The sequence below is a fragment of the Ailuropoda melanoleuca genome, chromosome 18 (assembly GCF_002007445.2).
Source record: "Ailuropoda melanoleuca isolate Jingjing chromosome 18, ASM200744v2, whole genome shotgun sequence".
Classification (NCBI taxonomy): Eukaryota; Metazoa; Chordata; class Mammalia; order Carnivora; family Ursidae; genus Ailuropoda; species Ailuropoda melanoleuca.
In genome coordinates this window covers 13,691,326-13,698,558 of record NC_048235.1, presented here as the reverse complement: position 1 = coordinate 13,698,558, position 7,233 = coordinate 13,691,326, and positions in this window count along the sequence as shown.

The following is a 7,233-nucleotide window of genomic DNA, read 5'->3' as shown; positions in this document are numbered from 1 at the left end:
AAGCCTTCCTGCCTGAAACATAGTTAAGTGGAGGAACTTTTACCTCTTGGACAGATGGAAAAAAGGAACAGTTCAGGCACTTCCTTAGGCCAAGAGTATCCATTCAACAAAATTATTCATATTTGTCAGGAAGGATTTGGCTGCACTCATCAGAGACTTGAATTTAGATCTCTGTGTTATGAACACATATTCTCAGGGGAAGTTGTTTATGTATAATGCTACTTAATCTTGAATGCAGTGTTTGAGGAACAGGAAGTCTGGGAGAATGTACTTTCTAACTATGGAAAACTGTCCAGTTCTGATCTTTGGTCAAGGTGCTCCCCAGTTTTAGTAGAAAAACTGGTAATTGCAAAACAGCGTGGACTACCACGTCCACCCCCATTCCGGAAGAACAGTAGGAGTTCAAGTAGACATTCCTTCACTTAGAGTTCTTTTAAAAAGACACATTATTCCTAACATGGATTTAAAGTAATAATAAAAATAATTTTCAAAAAATGATTTAAAGTGTTAGGAATGCATTCGTAGAAGGTTAAGAATTAGCCAAGAGAAGAAAGAGTGACTGTGTTCCAAGCAGAGACATTAACATAGGCAAATGTTACTGTCTGAAAATATGGTACCCATTTCTGTGAATGTATATCACATGTCCGTATTTCGTTCATTAAATGTTATAAAGAAGTTAGCAGTTGAGGCAACATTTTGGTGGTATTAGGGAAATTTTGTAAACTTGGTACACTGCTAAGCTAGGACATTTTTGGTCTATCACAGAATTGATGCTCAGCATTACGGGGTAATACTTATTCCTTGTTCCTGATGTTTCTTTCCATGCGGAGGGAGCTCCACTGACAACATTCTCAGTTTTTCTCTGCCCCTCCTTATTTTCTACTCCCCAGAAACAGAAGAGTGACTTTTCAGATTTGGTTTTGGAAGAGCCACTGTCCATAGGGTGTGTGCATGTTGGACTGCTCCATTCCAAAAATTTTATGAGAATCTGCTCTTACAGGGGGATGGCTGCAATTTTTAGCACTATGATTAGATGGTAAGTTTGGAGTACAGTATTAGAAAGATCATCGTTGCCATTATTCAAGAGTTTATCAATAATAAAACTGACCCGTATGACACTCGTTTATCTCTCAATTAATTCTAGGCTCAGGTGTTAAAAGCAGAGTTGTTATTTATTGAACCTGCCCCCCTTAGGCAACAATATCTATGGCTTAACTACTCTATATTAGTGGTTCTCAAACTTTGGTCTGAGGAACTGTGGGAGTCCTTGAGACCTTTTCAGAGAGTGGGGTGGGAGGGAGGTCAAACTGTTTCCATAATAATACTAAGATGTTCTTCCTTGGAGAGGATGTGGAGAAAGGGGATCCCTCCTACATTGTTGGTGGGAATGCAANTTTCACGCTCATTCTGACAAGTGTAGAGTGGAGTTTCCAGATGCTTATGTGATGTGTGTGATAAATATAAATATATTAAAATATGTATTAAATATTAAAATATATTTATATTTTAAATTAATATTTAAATATTAAAATATTTATAAAATCTCACATAAATCAAGACTCTTTGGGGGCCCTCACTAGTTTTAAGAGGGTAGAGGGGCTCTTGGAACAAAAGTTTGAACATTGCTGCTCTAAACCATGATGGGAAGAAAAATGCTCTTTCCTAAACCTAAAAGCTTCTGGGTGGCTCTGTTATAGAAATGTGTGAGAGATAGATCCCTGGAGATAGCTTGCTTCATTCAAATAGGAAAAAAAGAAGAGGATTGGGAGCTCTGTGATTTTATTTTATTTTATCTTATTTATTTTTTTAAGATTTTATTTATTTGACAGAGAGAGTGAGCGAGCACAAGCAGGAGGAGAGGGAGAGGGAGAAGCAGGCTCCCTGATGAGTAGGGAGCCCGATGTAGGATTTGATCCCAGGACCCTGGGATCATGACCTGAGCTGAAGGCAGACGCTTAACCAACTGAGCCACCCAGGCACAGCCGGGTGCTCTGTGATTTTAGCCATTTCCATTTACCCAACTCAAGAATGGAATGGATGAGTTCATATGCCAGTATTCATTGAGGGTCTTCTCTGTGCTGGGCACTGTTTCCCAGGCAATAGGGGTTCACACATGAGCAACTCTATCACTGCCTTCTGGAAGTTCACAGTCAAGTAGAGGAAACAAAGCAATGAAGAGACCATGGTAGTAGGGAGTGGCAGGTGTACATGAAGTGCTACAGAAACATAGAGGGATACCTAATCCAGGGTGAGCACTTTAAACTGGGTCTTGAAGACACGTGAGAATTAGTCAAAGAAGAAAAGGTGATCGTGTTCCAAGCAGAGACATTAAAATATGCAAAGACCTAAAGCAGTTTTTTTTCAGTTGTTTGATTTGGACCCATCAGTAGGTCATGAAATCAATTTAATGTGTCAGTACCAGCATAAAAAAACAAAACAGACTAGAAAATATCAGACTGCACCTCACACAGTGGATAAGTATTCTTTCATGAAGCTCCCTCTGACCTCTCCGTGTGTGTGAGAGTGTGTGTGTGTGTGTGTGTGTGTGTGTGTGTGTGTGTGTGTGTTTATGGCAGGGTGGATGGGGCAGGGGGACGGACAAACACTGTACTGGGTTACAGTGTAAAATGCATTGCTTATTGCTGGTTGAAATAATTTTTTGAAACCATTGGTCTGGAGGCATAAGGGGAAGCATTATAGATTTGAAGAATTATAAGCAGTAATTCAGTATGGATGGATAGGGGTGGCATGTAGGTGGTGCTGCTGAAGAGATAAGGAGGAAGCTGGTCTAGAGAGCCGTAATGACTCACTCAGTAGCTTGGATTTTCTCCCAAAGGCAATTAAGTATCATTAAAGGATTGTCGGAAGAGGAGTAAGGTGATCAAGATGCCTTGGTTGAATAAAAAATCATTCTGGCAGCTATGAGAGATGGATGGTGGCGGTGGTGGTAGAATGTGATGCCAGGAGACCTCTTACAAGCTGTCGTAAAAATCCAAGGGGCTGAACTAGAGCAGTAGGAATGGAGGTGGTTATAATAGTTTGAATTTGTTAGAGCTCTTTTTAAGAATTAGGTGATTATTCCTCATGTAGCATTCTGTCTAGTTTCATAGATACATTATACACTAGAATATAAGCTACATGAAGGCAGGAATTTTTGTGTCTTTTTAAAACCTCAGCATCCTAAGAAATGAGAACAATACTTATATACATCAGATGCTCAATAAATCTTTGTTAAATGAATGATGAATGAATTCTCTCGTCCTCGGAGGATATTATTTATAGGAGGTGGTTTTAGATTTTCTGCTGCCTGCGTTGTCTCTATGGTCTTCTTTCTTTTTCTTTCTTTGCGTTTTTGTTTTGTTTTATTTCAATTTATTTTATTTTGGTTTTTATTATCTCTGTCTTTCACTTTAGAGACTTTCCTAAATGTTTAGTGATCTTTTTTCCCTTTAAGTAGGCTCACACCCTGCATGGAGCCCAGCTTGGAGCTTGAACTCAAGACCCTGAGATCAAGGCCTGAGCTGAGATCAAAAGTCAGGCGCCTAACCAACTGAGCCACTCAGGCACCCCTTTAATATTCTTTCTATGTTCATTTATATTTAAGTCAATACAATGCTCACTGGGTGTTGGTGGAAAGATAGTGATTGTTGAAGTTCCAGTCATTTCATTTAGTGACTCCCAAATGTTCGTTTCGATGTCTTTTCCCTTGTGTCACCTCCTTGATAGAGAATCTTCTCATCTTCTGCCTTGAGAATAAGACCTGGCCACCAATATTCTGCGGGACAAATGGGATAAAGTATTCAGGGGTTGAACTATTGAGTGTGTAGACTTCCACTTAATTCTTGGGTTTCGTATGACCCTTGACCCTGGGCCTCGTTTCCCTGAAGTCTCTGAACTAGAATCTTCCTGGGTCAGTTTCTCTAAAGATCAGTTTTCTCTTCTGTTGGTGGGGAGAGGGAGGAGTTGGTGCCTGGTTGCATGGGGTCTAATGGGTCTTCAGTCAAACTTTCTACCTTCTATTTTCAGGGCCTCTCCTTATCCTTGCCTTCGGAGGTCCAGTGCCTCCAGATTCTGAGCTGGTCCAGGGCTGTGTGCTAGGAATTCACTTCCTCCTTGTCTGCATGCCCTGTTCGTGGACTGAGGCTTCAGCTCTGCTTTGCAATTACCACTCATCCTTGTGCTCTTCAGCCTCAAAATGTTGTTGACATCTCTTATATCAATCACGTCGTCTTTACTGTTGTGCTCTTTGTCCTTGGGAGTTCATAGCATTTTTATTCTTTTACTGTCATTTTTGAAGGGTTTTAGGAAACAGTGGAAGTAAACTCATGTATTTAGTCTTTCATGTTTAAACAGAACTCTCAGTTTAGAGAGTAGCTTTATTGATGGAGGAGATTAGTTACTAGTCCCACTTTCTCCTTCATTTTCTCAGATTTAATCACATTTGTTCAATTAAATTATCTAGGAAAAGCATTTTAGAGTATTGGTCATGTGCTTTGATTTTAGCAATACAGTTTTCCTCTTCAGTGTAAGGAACAATGCCATAATCTAGGGATGTTTCTTCTAGAACGTGGTACATTGCCTGAACATTGACACCCATTAACGAATTTAACCGGTCAATGAGTTCATCTTTGTTCCTGACATGGAAAACATGGTGAAAATCTATCTGAGGCAACTGGAAAGTTTTAATACATTACTATACACAGGAAAAAAAGAATTATTGGAAGGTTGATCATAATAAAATTAAGAAAATGTTCCTGAGGCTGTCATCAAAGTGCTTAAAAAAAATGAAGTGCCAAAAAAAATAAGTGCATGTCATGAATACAGCCTGTCACTTGTTTGCAACAGAAGAGCCGGGAAGGTAAGGACTGGAGATTCAGTGACCAGGTGCTCTGATTCCACGTTAGAGTCCTGGGTAATTATGATGGAGTATTGTGGTCTAATTCCTTATGTTACCTACCCATTGTAGTTGATGATAACTATTTTTTCATGTAGTTGATGATAAACTATTGTTTTATCTTCTAAGTGAGAATTCATGGCCACACCTTTTCCAAACGTTATGTGGTGCCTGCTGAGGTCCTTCTGCTCTAATATTTATGTGAGCCATCAAGATGCTGATTCTTGCCAGGATTTATGTAATGTATGTGTGTGTGTATTTAAAATTCCCAGAGAATTGGATTAATCATGATTATCGGGTTTGTATCTTTCAGAATGTTATTTTACATTAACCCGGGTAATTTGAGGTGTTATTTACATACAATAAAATTCACCCCTTTTAGGGATACAGTTCAGTGGATTCTGATAAATGGATGCCGCCATCACAAGTAAGACTCACCACGTTGCCTGCACTCTTTATGGTCAGTCCCCTCCCCGAGCCCCAGGCAACCGCTGATCTGTTCTCTGTGCCCATAATTACTGACTCCAGAATTTGTCTGTATGATTTTAGCAATAAGAATATAGTAGTGTATCAGGGCGCCTGGGTGGCACAGCGGTTGAGCGTCTGCCTTCGGCTCAGGGCATGATCCCGGCGTTATGGGATCGAGCCCCACATCAGGCTCCTCCACTGTGAGCCTGCTTCTTCCTCTCCCACTCCCCCTGCTTTGTGTTCCCTCTCTCGCTGGCTGTCTCTATCTCTGTCGAATAAATAAATAAAATCTTTAAAAAAAAAAAAGAATATAGTAGTGTACAGATTAATATGGAATAATTAATTAAAGGAAGAGCAGCCGCAGGCTCTTTGGTGGGAGTGGCTTCTTACCATTCCACTTGTGTTAACGTCTGCCCGGTTAGTTCTTACTGATGAACTGAAGGGATTTCAGAGAGATTTAAAATTCCAGGAACTTAAAATGTCTTTTTTCTTTAAAAAAAAAAAAAAGTTTTATTTGTTTATTAGCGAGACAGAGAGCATGAGCAGGGGGAGAGGCACAGGGACAAGTAGACTTCTTGACACCGGGCTTGATCCCAGGACCCCGAGATCACGACCTGAGCCAAAGTCAGGTGTTTAACCAACTGAGTCACCCAGATGTCCCAAAATATGTCTTGTGAGAGGACTTAGGTTCTCCAAACATCAAAGTAAATAGAGCTCTCCTTCGACCTGTCAGCCCAACAGCTTCTCAGCCACATTTTCTAATTTCCAGACCCCTGAAAGTTGCTTCAGCTTGGGCAGGTTAGGTGTGCTGACCAGACTGATCACATCCTGAATTTTAAGCTATAGAGAAGACATCTAAACAACCCCAAACCAGAAGGATTTTGTGAGCATTTTCTTTCCCACATGCAATTGCACCCCATTGGGTAAGCTTGTAATATGTTTCTCTTAGCCAGAGCAGATATCTAAGGGTATGTATGTCAAGTATGCCTATTAAAAAAAGTAATAGGAAAGGGGCGCCTGGGTGGCTCAGTCGGTTAAGAGTCTGCCTTCAGCTCAGGTCATGATCCCTGGGTCCTGGGATCGAACCCCTCATCAGGCTCCCTGTTCAGTAGAGAGCCTGCTTCTCCCTCTCTGCCCCTCACCCCACACTCATTCTCTCTCTCTCTCAAATAAATAAAATCTTTTAAAATATTTAAAAAATAAAAGTATTAGGAAAGGAAAAGTAGTTACATGCTAAGTGCCTTTTGATTTTGACAGTACCATGTATTTTTAATTTTAACATACTACTGTGTAAACTTTAATAGTCTAAAATAACTAGTAACTTGAAACGTTAAAGGAAAGTTCATTTGTCACAGTATCCTAATTGTTTACACTTAACTACATTGGGACGTGAGTTGGTTTATTCCCAGAAAATTTTCCTGTCGGCAAATTGGAAAACAGTGCTATTTACTCAGTTATTTACTTCTTTATGTTTTTGTTTTGTGTTACTCCCAGGAGAAAATTCATGTTTGTAGGAAGCTAGCACTAAAAAGAAGCTTATTTCTGGTACAGGGAAAGAATCTGAGACTCAAAGAGATGATTTCCTGAAGCCTTTGGAGGAAAGATTAATTTCAGGAATTAATTTTTATGTGTGTCTAAGTACTTTTCTTGGTCATTTAATATTTCTAAGCCTAAATTAGTTATACGTACATCTGCGCCAGAGCCAGAACTACCAACCCACATTTATTCCACCAGTCATTAAAACCTGTATTTTGTAACAGTTCTCCCTGAAGACGTTGGCATGCACGTTATCTCACCACTGTTGTGGGTGTAAAAATCATGAAATTTGGTTTTATCTGAAATAACTCATTAAACATTTATCTGTACAAAGC